At 46.1% G+C, this 15519-nt stretch overlaps 1 protein-coding gene across 6 annotated transcripts in view; it reads left to right on the top strand.

Moving 5' to 3' along the window:
• TTBK1 (tau tubulin kinase 1) overlaps positions 1-15519 on the top strand; it is a 150334-nt gene that overhangs the window by 125400 nt on the left and 9415 nt on the right. The window lies entirely within an intron of this gene.

Below are 15519 nucleotides of genomic sequence, written 5' to 3'. Positions count from 1 at the left end.
CCGTAGTGACCCTTTCCACCTGAAGTGACCCCCTCAACCTGGAGTCACCCTCCCATCCAGAGTGACTCCCTCAAATTAGGGTGACCAGTTCAATCCGGAATGACCCATTACACCTGGTATGACCCACTTCATCCAATGTGACCCCCCTCCACCCAGAGTGACCCCATCAACCCGGCATGACCCCCTTCACCTGTTATGACCCACTTAATGCGGTGTGCAAGCCTCCATGTCACATGACCTCCTCCACTAAGCTTGACCCCTTCCACCCAGGGTGACCCTCTCCACTCAATGTGACACCTCCCACTCCACAGGACACTTTGCACCCAGGGTGACCCTCTTCACTCAGCGTAACTTCCTCCACCCCGTTTGACCCCCTGCACCAGGAATGACCCCATCACCCTGCATCGCTGTGCTGTAGTTCTCACTGAGTATATTGAACCCTGGGTATATAAACTAGTGACACTGGGAAGTTTGGCCTGTTTCACACAGGCTTCAGCTTGTATAGGAGCAGTGTGAGCAGCAAGCTTTGATAAAACATTTTCAGAGCTTTTGGTAAGCTTTGTTGAAGCTTTTAAAGTACCATTGAGTTCCAGTTTATAAATGTTGAACAAGGATCCTAATAGGAGTGCTTATTGCCACTTTAAGCAAGCTGCTAGTAAGCTTCAACACTCCTGCTGAAGCCTGCTAGCAGCTTGCATAAAGTGGCAGTCAGCACTCCCATTAAGATCTGTCTTCAACATTTACAATCTGGTGCTTTAATAGCTTCAAAAATGCTTGCTGACAGCTCTGTACATGTTTTGTCAAGGCTTGCTGTTCACACTGCTGTTATACAAGCTGAAGCCCGTGTGAACCAAGCCTTGATGATAGTGCAGCCTCAGCAGTATGTTGACTATGGCGGAGGGTTTGATGACCTTAGTAGCATTTAGTCACCTCTGCAGTGGGTCAGGTGGGTTCTGGCATTTTCTTTAATTCTGATTTTTGTGTCTCCAGTGCACAGTCCATCCGGTTCCTGTAATATGTAGTCATCCTGACTTCTCTGTGCAGTTCCGTGTCGCTCCACCTTTATCTCTTCCGCACTGTGTAAACTGGTTTATATTGACTGCCGCAAAATCCGTTCCTCAGAGCCTCCCAACTACACAGCTTTATTTTCCTCCACAAGGGAGGCCCATTGGGAAGGGGCAGGTGGTGCAGGCCCATGGTACGGGGGTGCTCCCCGAAGACGCCCACAGCATGCACTAACGCCACACGTAGCTAGAAGCAGGAAGCAAGTCTCAACATTGCCTGACTCCTTTCCCTCCGCTCTTCTTGATGTTTTTCAGCTGGAGGAGGACAGGCTTTCCCAGCACCCCCTGCCGAGGTACAGCCCCCTCCGTAGACTGGCGTCTTCCGTCTTCTCATCCTCAACTCTGGAGACAGAACATTATCCACATCCTACAGGCACCTTCATCCAGCGCAGCCGCTCCGCGGAGAGCAGTCCCGTACGCCTGCCTCACCGTCGCCATCCACCATTGCCAGCTGGCAACCACAGACTGGTGCCCTCTGTGCTGCGCATCTCCCGCTCCCAGCTCCAACAGGTGTGGGCACGCTTCACACACAAAACATAGTTGTGCCACGGCTGGAGGCATGAAGGGCCAGAGGAGGGACAGCCATGATCAGGTAGCCGAGAGCCTGGAATCTAAAATGCAATATAACCATCTGAAGACATCTGCGAGCTTCCCGCCTCTTCAAGGTACCCAGCAAAGTTCTGCTCCCTTCCTCCCCCACCCACAGTAAACCTCTCTCATCCCCATGTTGGTGAAGAGAACGAACCCTTTATGAGTCTGCTCCATTCTGCTTGCACAGAGTGCTCTGTGTGTGGCCGATCCCTGGAGACTCCAAAGTCCTCAGTCCAACCCTTCCCGTCCTCCACCATCCCTTCACCAGCACTGAGCCCTGCCGGGGGCATTTCTACACCACAGTCTCAGCATATCCTCCGGAACTGACACCACACAGAGGGGACGATGGGACCTGCCCGCTTCATGTTGTTGCACCGTAGTTTTTTTTTTTTTTTTTACGCTGAGCGGATGACATTGTCAAACTGTGGATCCAAGCCAGCGCCACATGCAATAGGAGAGACTGCTGTCTTCTTTCAGTTTCTGGTCTCTGCGAGACTACCTGCACTGCAGAAGGAAGACCTGGCGGAGCACAGGAATTGCATGCCCCACCGCCTGAGCCTGCGCCACCTGCCTGCCCCCATACTAGCAACCCCGCTGTGCCTACCCGCTAAACCCCGAAATGCAAAGGAGGCCCTAAATATAACAAAGGGCTCAATACAGAGGTGTCTTCTGGGAAAGGAACGAGCCGCAGCATAGAGCAGTACTAAGCCTTGTGCTGCAGCAGATCTGGGCAGCCTGCTCACCTATAGGTCGCAGCATGGGTAGGAAGCACACAGGGATTTGTAGTTCTCCCCTGTGCCTAGGCTCATTTATCACTGACATACAGGTGGAGTGAAGGGTCTGGACCTGCCCACTGCCACCGGGGTCCTTATTCTGGGTGGAGCTTGGGTGTTACTTCAGCTTTTTATCAGGGAAGATCAGGAAGGAAAGTAAGCTTTTAAACAATAGTTCTAGTTCTCTGGTGTCCTTCTGTACAGACCCTTGTAGACATCCTATCCAATGGGAGCTTTCCATCATTAGCACCAATGCTGCGTGAGGTCTCCTCCCCGTTTTTCATATTACTCCTCCTACAGCATCATTTAACTCCTCCCTGTTATTTCATATAACACCTCCTACGACATCCTATAACTCCTCCTACATTGTCCTATAAGTCCTCCCTGTTATTTCATATAACACCTCCTACAACGTCCTATAACTCCTTCCTGTTATTTCATATAACTCCTCCTACAATGTCCTATAACTCCTCCCTGTTATTTCATATATCCCCTCCTACAATGTCATATAACTCCTCCTATGTCATATGACTCCTCCCATGTTATTTCATATAACTCCACCTACAACGTCATAAAACTCCTCCATGTTATTTCATATAACTCCTCCTACAACATCATAAAACTCCTCCCTGTTATTTCTTATAACTCCTCCTACATCATCATAAAACTCCTCCCTGCTATTTCATATAACTCCTCTTACAATGTCATATAACTCATCCATGTTATTTCATATAACTCCTCCTACAACATCATAAAACTCCTCCCTGTTATTTCTTATAACTCCTCTTACAACTTCATAAAACTCCTTCCTGTTATTTCATACAACTCCTCCCACAATGTCATAAAACTCCTCCCTGTTATTTCATATATCCCCTCCTTCAATGTCATATAACTCCGCCCTGTTATTTCATATATCCCCTCCTTCAATGTCATATAACTCCTCCCTGTCATTTCATATAACCCCTCCTCGAACATTATGTAACTCCACCCTTTCGTTTCATAATATTCCTCCCACCATGCCATATAACCCCTCCCTGTTATTCTGTATGATTCATATAATTCCAAATAACCCCTCCTACCATGCTATATAAATCCTCCCTATTATTCCCTATAGTTCCTCCTATAATTTCAAATCACCCCTCCTACCACACCATATAACTCCTCCCTGTTATTCTGTATAATTTAAATAATTCCATTTCACCCGTCCTGCCATGCTATATAGCCCCCCCCCCCATTATTTTGTATAATTTCATATTACCCCTCTAACTCCCCTATATTACCCCTGTAACTCCTCCATATTCGTATAATTCCTCCTATATTTTAATATCACTCCTCCTACCATGCCATATAACCCCTCCCTATTATTCTGTACAATTCCTCCTTTAATTCCATATTACCGCTCCTACCATGCCATATAACCCCTCCTTATTATTCCAAATAATTCCCCCTATATTTTCATATCACCCCTCCTATCACACCATATAACACCTCCCAGTTATTCTTTATAACTCTAATAATTCTAGATCACCCCTCCCACCATGCCATATAACCCCTCCCTATTCTCTATAATTCCCTCTATAATTTCATATTTCCCTTCCCACCATACCATATAACCCCTCCCTATTCTCTATAATTCCTCCTAAATTTCATATCACCCCTCCCACCATGCCATATAACTCCTCCCTATTCTCTATAAATCCTCCTATAATTTCATATCACCCCTCCCACCATGCCATATAACTCCTCCCTATTCTCTATAATTCCTCCTATAATTTCATATCACCCCTCCCACCATGCCATATACCCCTTCCCTATTCTCTATAAATCCTCCTATAATTTCATATCACCCCTCCCACTATGCCATATAACCCCTCCCTATTCTCTATAATTTCTCCTAAATTTCATATCACCCCTCCCACCATGCCATATACCCCTTCCCTATTCTCTATAAATCCTCCTATAATTTCATATCACCCCTCCCACCATGCCATATATCCCCTCCCTATTCCCTAAAATTCCTCCTATAATTTCATATCACCCCTCCCACCATGCCATATATCTCCTCCCTATTCCCTAAAATTCCTCCTATAATTTCATATCACCCCTCCCACCATGCCATATAACCCCTCCCTATTCTCTATAATTCCTCATATAATTTCATATCACCCCTCCCACCATGCCATATAACTCCTCCCTATTCTCTATAATTCCTCCTATAATTTCATATCACCCCTCCCACCATGCCATATACTCCTTCCCTATTCTCTATAAATCCTCCTATAATTTCATATCACCCCTCCCACTATGCCATATAACCCCTCCCTATTCTCTATAATTCCTCCTATAATTTCATATCACCCCTCCCACCATGCCATATAACCCCTCCCTATTCTCTATAATTCCTCATATAATTTCATATCACCCCTCCCACCATGCCATATAACTCCTCCCTATTCTCTATAATTCCTCCTATAATTTCATATCACCCCTCCTACTACGCCATATAACCCCTCCCTATTCTCTATACATCCTCCTATAATTTCATATCACCCCTCCCACCACGCCATATAACCCCTCCCTATTATTCTACGTAGCTCCTTGCACTGATACTTAGTACTGCTATATGCTGTGTGTGTTTATATTGCCCACGGTGGGAGGATGAGATCCCGGGATCCTTTTCCCGTGGACTGTCTGTAGGACGTGGAATTGCGCTGCCTCCGGAATGTTATATGTTGTATGACGAAATACACACGCAGACCTCACACGAGGAGGGGAGACCGTGTCTGTTATCCACCTCTCCCCTCACTGAGCTTTCACTTTAAATTGATGCTGCTGCTGTTGAGTTGTCGTGTTAGTGGCACAGGCCTCTAGTGCCATGGCCGCCACGTGGCATGATGACAATGTAATCCGTGGACAGCCATAACCTTATATACGTGCCCCTGACTCGATAACTTGAATTTCTTAGATATCAAGGTCTAATGGAAGATGAAAATTGTGCACTTGAAGTTAAACTGTGAGCTAGTATCCCCACTCCCCCCCCCCCCAACAGAATGTGGCTGAATGGAACGTTCCAAAGTTGTGCTGTTTCTATGGCAACATAATGAGCCTGTCAGCGTGACTGTCTTTGAAAGTATTGTGCATGCTACGTTCCTATTGGAAGATCTACATGATGCGGTGTCCCTGAGGGTGTGGTGTGGATTCTGATTGGCTGCCACTCTCTGGTGCTCACATCCTATTGCACAGGCAGTAAAGTGTCCACCCCCACGCCCCAGGCTGCAGCGCCATGTGATGGGGATTTACACACTTATCGTTTTTTTAATTTGTAAATTATTTAGTAGACTTTTTACAATATCCAAAGTTCTAAATGAGGAATCGTTTCGGAAACGGAAGAACTATAACAGAGGAGAGTGAATGTCTGATTGTCAACAGACACAGAAAGGGAAATGTATTGTATGCAATAATAAAAGATTGCAAATTACTGAGTGTGTGACTGATACCCAAACCAGGTCTAATCCCATGTGATTACGGAGAACGAACACGTATGATGCCTGAGATCGACACATGTCATATATGTGAACCATTGGATAATGTGAAATTCACATAATGCATCACTCTTCAGCACGTCTCAGTAGGAATTGTCTTGTTCAAACTTGCACAGGAATATTCCAACTGGAGAATAAATGGGTAAATTTGGTTGGTTGCTGGTAATACAGACAGTTCTTAGCTGAAACATTTCCCACAATTAGATTTGTTGTTTCCAAGGGTGTTTAGATCCCATATGTCATGTTGGTCTACAATGGTCCATCATCAGTGATGAAACTATAGACCTGAAGCTGCCGGTGAGTCTACAAGACTGAACAGGGCCCAACCATCCAAGCCTGAACCACAATCTGAGGTAGTCACCAGACACAACACAATAAATGACATGGGACCACCAGAAGCTGCCCTAAACCCAATAATATGTGAATGAAGTGCTTCCGGTCAGTATACTGTATCAATATTGCATTATTGGGCTCATTGCAGTCACCAGTGGTGTTCAGATCCCATATGTCATGGTGGTCTACAATGATCCATAATCAGTGATGAAACTATAGACCTGAAGCTGCCAGTGAGTCTACAAGACTGAACAGGGCCCAACAATCCAAGCCTGAGCCACAATCTGAGGTAGTCATCAGACACAACACAATAAATGACGTGACCACCAGAAGCTGCCTTACACCCAGTAATATGTGACTGAAGTGCTTCCAGTCAGTATACGGTATGAATATTGCATTATTGGGCTCATTGCAGTCACCAGTGGAGTTCAGATCCCATATGTCATGTTGGTCTACAATGGTCCATCATCAGTGATGAAACTATAGACCTGTAGCTGCTGGTGAGTCTACAAGACTGAACAGGGCCCAACCATCCAAGCCTGAACCACAATCTGAGGTAGTCATGAGACACAACATGGTACATGCAATGTGACCTCTGGAAGCTGCCCTACAACCAATAATATGTGAATGAAGTGCTTCCATTCACTATATGAATATTGCTTACTTGGACTCATTGCTGTCATCAAGGGTGTTGAGATCCCATAGGGTAGATTTACTAAAACTGGTGCAGTCAGAATCTGGTGCAGCTGTGCATGGTAGCCAATCAGCTTCAAACTTTAGCTTGTTCATTTAAGCTTTGACAATAAAACCTGAAAGCTGATTGGTTTCTATGCAGTTCTGCACCAGATTTTGCACTCTCTAGCTTTAGTAAATAACCCTTCATGTGTCATGTTTGTCGACAATCTGGTTGGTTGCTGGTAATACAGACAGTTCTTAGCTGAAACATTTCCCACAATTAGACTCATTGTTGTTTCCAAGGGTGTTCAGATCCCATATGTCATGTTGGTCTACAATGGTCCATCATCAATGATGAAACTATGGACATGAAGCTGCCAGTGAGTCTTCAAGACAGAACAGGGCCCAACCATCCAAACCTGAGCCACAATCTGGAGTAGTCATCAGACACAATACGGCACATGCCATGGCTCCACTGAAGGCTACCCTATACCCAGTAATATGTGAGCTAAGTGCTCCCAATCAGTATGTGAATATTGGGTAATTGGTCTCATTACTGTTACCAGTTGTGTTCAGATCCCATGTATCATATTGGTCTACAATGGTCCACCATCATTGATGAAACTATGGACATGAAGCTGCCAGTGAGTCTACAATACTGAACAGGGCTCAACCATTAAAACCTGAGCCACAATCTGGAGTAGTAATCAGACACAACATGGTACATGCCATGGGACCACTGGAAGCTGCCTTACATCCAGTAATACAGTGAGGAACAGAAGTATTTGAACACCCTGCTATTTTGCAAGTTCTCACACTTAGAAATCATGGATGGTTTTGAAATTCACATTGTAGGTGCATTCCCACTCTGAGAGACAGAATTAAAAAACAAATTCAGGAAATCCCATTGTATGATTTGTAAAGAATGTATTTGTCTTGCACTGCTGAATATAAGTATTTGAACACCTGAGAAGATCCGTGTTAATATTTGGTACAGAAGCCTTTGTTTGCAATTACAGAGGTCAGACGTTTCCTGTAGTTCCTGACCAGGTTTGCACTGCAACAGGGATTTTGGCTCACTCCTCCACACAGATCTCCTCTAGATCTGTCAGGCTTCGGGGCTGTCGCTGAGCAACATGATGTTACCACCCCCATGCTTCACAGTAGGGATGGTGTTCTTGGGATGCAACTCATCCTTCTTTTTCCTCCAAACACGACGAGTGAAGTTTAGAACAAAAAGTTCTACTTTGGTGTCATCTGACCACTTGACTTTCTCCCATGCCTCCTCTGGATCATCCAGATGGTCATTGGCAAACTTCTGACGGGCCTGGACATGTGATGACTTGAGCAGGGGAACCTTCCGTGCAATGCATGATTTGAAACCATGATGGCGTAGTGTTCTACCGACAGTGACCTTTGAAACTGTGGTCCCAGCTCTCTTCATGTCATTGACCAGCTCCTCCCTTGTAGTTCTGGGCTGATTCCTCACCTTTCTTATCATCCGTGATACACCACGAGGTGAGATCTTGCATGGAGCCCCAGTCCGAGGGAGACTGACAGTCGTCTTTAGCTTCTTCCATTTTCTAACAATTGCTCCAACAGTTGATCTATTTTCATCAAGCTGATTGGCAATTGTCCCGTAGCCCTTTCCAGCCTTGTGGAGGTCCACAATTTTGTCTCTGGTGTCTTTTGACAGCTCTTTGGTCTTGCCCATGGTAGTAGTTGGCATCTGACTGTGGGGTGGACAGGTATCTTTAAAGAGCTCAGACAGGTGCTACTAAGTTAGATTAATGAGTGGAGTAGAGGTGGACTTTTTAAAGGCACAGTAACAGGTCTTTGAGAGCCAGAATTCTTGCTGTTTCTTAGGTGTTCAAATACTTATGTTCAGCAGTGCGAGACAAATACATTCTTTACAAATCATACAATGGGATTTCCTGAATTTTTTTTTACATTTTGTCTCTCAGAGTGGGAATGCACCTACAATGTGAATGTCAGACCCCTCCATGATTTCTAAGTGGGAGAACTTGCAAAATCGCAGGGGGGTCAAATACTTCTGTTCCTCACTGTATATAAATGAAGGGCTCCTAATCAGTATATGATTGGGAGTTTGAAGAGAGAGAAGCAGAGTAAGCATCATATGCCCACCCAGTCCTTAAAGGATCTGCGGAACAGGCTGAGCGTATAATCAAACCGGTGATGGTCAAGGTGGGTTAAAGGGACCAAAAGACCTCCACTGGACGAGTGTAAAGCACAATAGGGTCTTCCTATAACAGGAGGTATATGTATGACTCGCTTACATCACAACTCCCAAAACATACCTCATTTTAGGATAATGGTTCAGTGGAGGCTTTTTGTTTGCTTTTAGGCCCCCTCCCCATGATCTTTTGGTTTATACTGTCCCAATGTTTTACAAGATTTCCTCCATACAAGTCATGATGAGTATCCCAAATCTCATGAGAAGACTATCCTGCAATGACGAAGTTTGTGGTCCTCAGCATTCCCCAAGATTTAATCACTGGGAAGATAACCTCATCCCCTGCACTAGATATGTTGGGAAAACGTAAGTACAAGGTGGTATCAAAAAGTTTTGAGATTAGTTTTGTAAAACGCAGCAGTTAGCAACACAAGGCTGCACACGCAGTCACAGGGAGCACCGACCTTTATAAGTCATCGTGCAAAAAGACATTGTGCTGTGTACATTGGGACATTTGGAACTGTTGCTATTCTGACCACGTGCGTTACCACGTCTGCTATTTCATCATGGACAGCAAGTTAGAACAAAGAGCAAACGTGAAATTCTGAGTGAAACAGGGCAAATCACTGGATCTCCTCAATATTGTCAAAATGGTGATCTTGGAGCTGGATCTTCTTCTTCGCTTAAAGGGCATTTTCGGGGGTTGAACTTATTAAATGCCTTCCTGATCTCTCGCCGTCTTCCAGTGATGTGTTTTCGCTCTCGAAGCGAGTGAATGACTAATTGCGCATCGCCGTAAACATGCCGAATGATGTCAAATGTCTCTGTGGCAGATTTGCTCAGTTTCACACAGAAATCCAAGTTTGCTCTTTGTTATTACTTGCTGTCCATGATACAATAGCAGACGTGGTAAAGCACATGGTCAGAATGGCACCAGTTGCACCACTCCCGATGTACGCAGGACAATGTCTTTTGGCACACTGACTTATGAAGGTCGGTGATCCCTGTGACTGTGCGTGCAGCCTTATGCTGCCGTCTGCTGGTGGTAACGCATGTGGTCAGAATAGCACCAGTTGCACAGCTCCTGATGTACGCAGGACGATGTCTTTTGGCACACTGACTTATGAAGGTCGGTGCTCCCTGTGACTGTGCGTGCAGCTTTATGCTGCCATCTGTTGGTGTGTTACAAAACTAGTCTCAAAACTTTTTGATATCACCTCGTATATGTTTTAACTATCCTCCCCACCCCCCCCCAGAAGAAGAGGGAGTGGGCCCACATAGAATAAGCAGACCTTGGCTAAAGCGCAGGGTCCACTTTAATCCTTGGCTAAAGCGCAGGGTCCACTTTAATCCCTGGCTAAAGCGCAGGGTCCACTTTAATCCTTGGCTAAAGCGCAGGGTCCACTTTGATCTTTGGCTAAAGCGCAGGGTCCACTTTGATCCTTGGCTAAAGCGCAGGGTCCACTTTGATCCTTGGCTAAAGCGCAGGGTCCACTTTAATCCTTGGCTAAAGCGCAGGGTACACTTTAATCCTTGGCTAAAGTGCAGGGTCTACTTTAATCCTTGGCTAAAGCGCACGGTCCACTTTAATTCTTGACTAAAGCGCAGGGTCCACTTTAATCCTTGACTAAAGCGCAGAGTCCACTTTAATCCTTGACTAAAGCGCAGGGTCCACTTTAATCCTTGGCTAAAGCGCAGAGTCCACTTTAATCCTTGGCTAAAGCGCAGGGTCCACTTTAATCCTTGGCTAAAGCGCAATGTCCACTTTAATTCTTGGCCAAAGCGCACGGTCCACTTTAATTCTTGACTAAAGCGCAGGGTCCACTTTAATCCTTGACTAAAGCGCAGGGTCCACTTTAATCCTTGGCTAAAGCGCAGAGTCCACTTTAATCCTTGGCTAAAGCGCAGGGTCCACTTTAATCCTTGACTAAAGCGCAGGGTCCACTTTAATCCTTGGCTAAAGCGCAGAGTCCACTTTAATCCTTGGCTAAAGCGCAGGGTCCACTTTAATCCTTGGCTAAAGCGCAATGTCCACTTTATTCCTTGGCTAAAGCGCAGGGTCCACTTTAATCCTTGGCTAAAGCGCAGGGTCCACTTTAATCCTTGCCTAAAGCGCAGGGTCCACTTTAGGTTTTTGGTTCTGTAGCAGCTGCCTGAAAAAAAAAGTGTACAGGCTGCAACACACATTGGAATGATCCAAAAAACACCTTCCCAGAACCAGTACCGCAGACACACTGCTTCCAACTGGTGTCATTTAAAAAGTAAAACGTATGTCTCAGCCGGGGGGGCGTTCCTAGGATTGTACAAGACCTGGCGCACCTTTGGGGCACCCCAAGTAGAGAAGTAATGCAATAGGCTCAGTGTGCTGCAGCCACCAATGGGCGTGGCCAAATGATGCTAACAGTGGGAGGGGCTTAAAGGGGAATGGTTAAATAAAACAAACGCTTTCTTTTTTGAACCCGTAAGATATGCTTTAATTACTGCGCCATCGGCGGGAGTCTCACAGACATTTCTGAACCTCAGCGCCTCATCATTTTTTAACAAACTATTTCATTACATATGATTTTGCATACACTGAATGTAGACAGAGATCCAACACGTTGTCTGAGCCGACCTTCACAAAGGACTTCATTCGAATAGTCAGGGACTGCTTAGCAGCCAGCAACTGCTAAGGCAATAAACTGCTTGGTCAGAGGTAATGTAATGTATAATACAGTGTATAGAGTGCACGGCACGCACAGTGCAGGGGTCAGGATTACAGCATACACAGAGTGCAGGGGTCAGGATTACAGCATACACAGAGTGCAGGGGTCAGGATTACAGAATACACAGAGTGAAGGGGTCAGGATTACAGAATACACAGAGTGAAGGGGTCAGGATTACAGAATACACAGAGTGAAGGGGTCAAGATTACAGAATACACAGAGTGAAGGGGTCAGGATTACATAATACACAGAGCGCAGAGGTCAGGATTACAGAATACACAGAGTGAAGGGGTCAGGATTACAGAATACATAGAGTGAAGGGGTCAGGATTGCAGAATATGCAGAGTGAAGGGGTCAGGATTGCAGAATACGCAGAGTGAAGGGGTCAGGATTACAGAATACACAGAGTGAAGGGGTCAGGATTACAGAATACACAGAGTGCAGGGGTCAGGATTACATAATACACAGAGTGCAGGGGTCAGGATTACAGAATAGACAGAGTGAAGGGGTCAGGATTACAGAATACACAGAGTGAAGGGGTCAGGATTACAGCATACACAGAGTGCAGGGGTCAGGATTACAGAATACACAGAGGGAAGGGGTCAGGATTACAGAATACACAGAGTGAAGGGGTCAGGATTACAGAATACACAGAGTGAAGGGGTCAGGATTACAAAATACACAGAGTGAAGGGGTCAGGATTACAGAATACACAGAGTGAAGGGGTCAGGATTACAGAATACACAGAGTGCAGGGGTCAGGATTACAGAATACACAGAGTGAAGGGGTCAGGATTACAAAATACACAGAGTGAAGGGGTCAGGATTACAGAATACACAGAGTGAAGGGGTCAGGATTACAGAATACACAGAGTGCAGGGGTCAGGATTACAGAATACACAGAGTGAAGGGGTCAGGATTACAGAATACACAGAGTGAAGGGGTCAGGATTACAGAATACACAGAGTGAAGGGGTCAGGATTACAGAATACACAGAGTTAAGGGGTCAGGATTACAGAATACACAGTGAAGGGGTCAAGATTACAGAATACACATAGTGAAGGGGTCAGGATTACAGAATACACAGTGTGAAGGGGTCAGGATTATAGAATACACATAGTGAAGGGGTCAGGATTACAGAATACACATAGTGAAGGGGTCAGGATTACAGAATACACAGAGTGAAAGGGGTCAGGATTACAGAATACACAGAGTGAAGGGGTCAGGTTACAGAATACACAGAGTGAAGGGGTCGGGATTACAGAATACACAGAGTGAAGGGGTCGGGATTACATAATTCACAGAGTGCAGGGGTCAGGATTACAGAATACACAGAGTGAAGGGGTCAGGATTACAGAATACACAGAGTGAAGGGGTCAGGATTACAGAATTCACAGAGTGCAGGGGTCAGGATTACATAATACACAGAGTGAAGGGGTCAGGATTACAGAATACACAGTGCAGGGGTCAGGATTACAGAATACACAGAGTGAAGGCGCCAGGATTACAGAATACACAGAGTGCAGGGGTCAGGATTACATAATACGCAGAGTGAAGGGGTCAGGATTACAGAATACGCAGAGTGAAGGGGTCAGGATTACATAATACACAGAGTGCAGGGGTCAGGATTACATAATACGCAGAGTGAAGGGGTCAGGATTACAGAATACGCAGAGTGAAGGGGTCAGGATTACAGAATACGCAGAGTGCAGGGGTAAGGAGTACCCAGTGGTCAACATGCTTGGGGCAGGTGTATATAATGTACAGAGTGCAGGGAGAGTAACCTCCCAGAACAAATCCTCTTCTCCCCCACATCCCACATTCTAGCACAAATACTCTTCTCCATAAACCCCCCTCCCCTCCCAGCAGTAGTCCTCTCCTCCCCAAATCCCCCTCTGCACAAATCCCACCTCTCTGCACAAATCCCCCCATTCCTTATTCCCCCTACTAGCACAAATCTAATTCCAAAAATCTCCCCCCCCCAGCACAAATTCTCTAGCCCCCCTCCCCAAATCCCACCTTCCAGTACAAATCCACTACCCCCAACACCCCCCCCTCCATCCCCAGTACAATTTCTCTCCCCTCCAAATCCCCCCCAACCCACCTCAAGCACAAATGCAACCACCAGAACAAATCCTCACATACCACTGTTTAGAAAATATCATCTCCCCCCTAAATTACACCTAGCAAAAATCCCCCCCCCCCCCCATGCCCCTTCCCAACACTAATCCTCTCCTCCTCAGATACCACTTTCCTGAACAAATCCCCTCATTCCCAATTCCCCCTTCTATCAGATATCCTCCCACTCTGCAAATTCCCCCCTCTAGCACAAATGCTCATTTCCCAAACCTTCCTGCCCATCAGCACAAATCTAATTCCAAAAATCCCCCCCCCCCCCAAGCACAAATTCTCTAGCCCCCCTCCCCAAATTCACCTCCCAGTACAAATCCACTACCCCCAACACCCCCCCCCCCTTCCCCAGTACAATTTCTCTCCCTTCCAAATCCTCACCCTGAGCACAAATCCAACCACCAGAACAAATCCTCACATACCATACATACATGTCTAGAAAAAATCATCTCCCCCTAAATTACACCTAGCACAAATCCCAATCCCCCCTCCCAACACTAATCCTCTCTTCCCCAGATCCCACCTTTCTTAAAAATCCCCTCATCCCCAATTTCTCCTCCTAGCACAAATCCTCCCCCTCCCCAAATTCCCCCTTCTAGCACAAATCATCACTCCCCAAACCTTCCTGCCCATCAGCACAAGTTCTCTATCTCTCCCCCCCCCCCCCCCAAATCCTACCTCCCAGTACAAATCCTCCACTCCCTAATCCCCCCCAGTACAAATCCTCCCTAGCACAAATCCAACCCTCAAATGCCCCCTCCCAACACTAATCCTCTCCTCCCCAGATCCGACCTTCCTGAACAAATCCCCTCATCCCCAATTCTCCCTCCTAGCACAAATCCTCCCCCTCCCCAAATCCCCCCTTCTAGCTCAAATCTTCTCATTCCCCAAACCTTCCTGCCCATCAGCACAAGTTCTCTACCCCCCAAATCCCACCTCCCAGTACAAATCCTCTAATCCCTCCCCCACAGTACAAATTTTCCCTAGCACAAATCCAACCCCCAGAACAAATCTTCTTCTCCCCCCTCCCCCCACCTCCCAGCACAAATAATATTAATGCACCATGGACCCGTCAGTGTTTTCTCTATATGTGTAAAATGTTTTACTGTCAAAATTTGTAATTCAGTTCAGTCAGCCTTCTGATTCACACTACTCTGCAAAGCTAGAGGGAGACACCCCTATTTCATGGTTCAGCTTTACAGCTTCTTGTGTTTACCTTTGTGTTGATTGGGCAGTATATCGAAAGTGTTGCCATGCAGATTAAATGGAGAATGGGCAGACTGGTTGCTGCGACATTCAGACGGTAGGGTCAGAATTTGATGTAAAGAGCATGAAAGCATGGATCCATCCTGCCTTGTATCAACGGTTCAGGCTGGTGGTGGTGTCATGGTGTGGTGGATCCATCCTGCCTTGTATCAATGGTTCAGGCTGGTGGTGTCATGGTGTGGTGGATCCTTCCTGCCTTGTATCAACGGTTCAGGCTGGTGGTGGTGGTGTCATGGTGTGGTGGATC

This window comes from Staurois parvus, unplaced genomic scaffold (genome assembly GCF_062004578.1).
Source record: "Staurois parvus isolate SC_StPar_1 unplaced genomic scaffold, SC_StPar_1.0 ptg001288l, whole genome shotgun sequence".
Lineage (NCBI taxonomy): Eukaryota > Metazoa > Chordata > Amphibia > Anura > Ranidae > Staurois > Staurois parvus.
The sequence above is the reverse complement of the archived record's forward strand: the minus strand, read 5'-3'. Positions and strand labels throughout refer to the sequence as shown.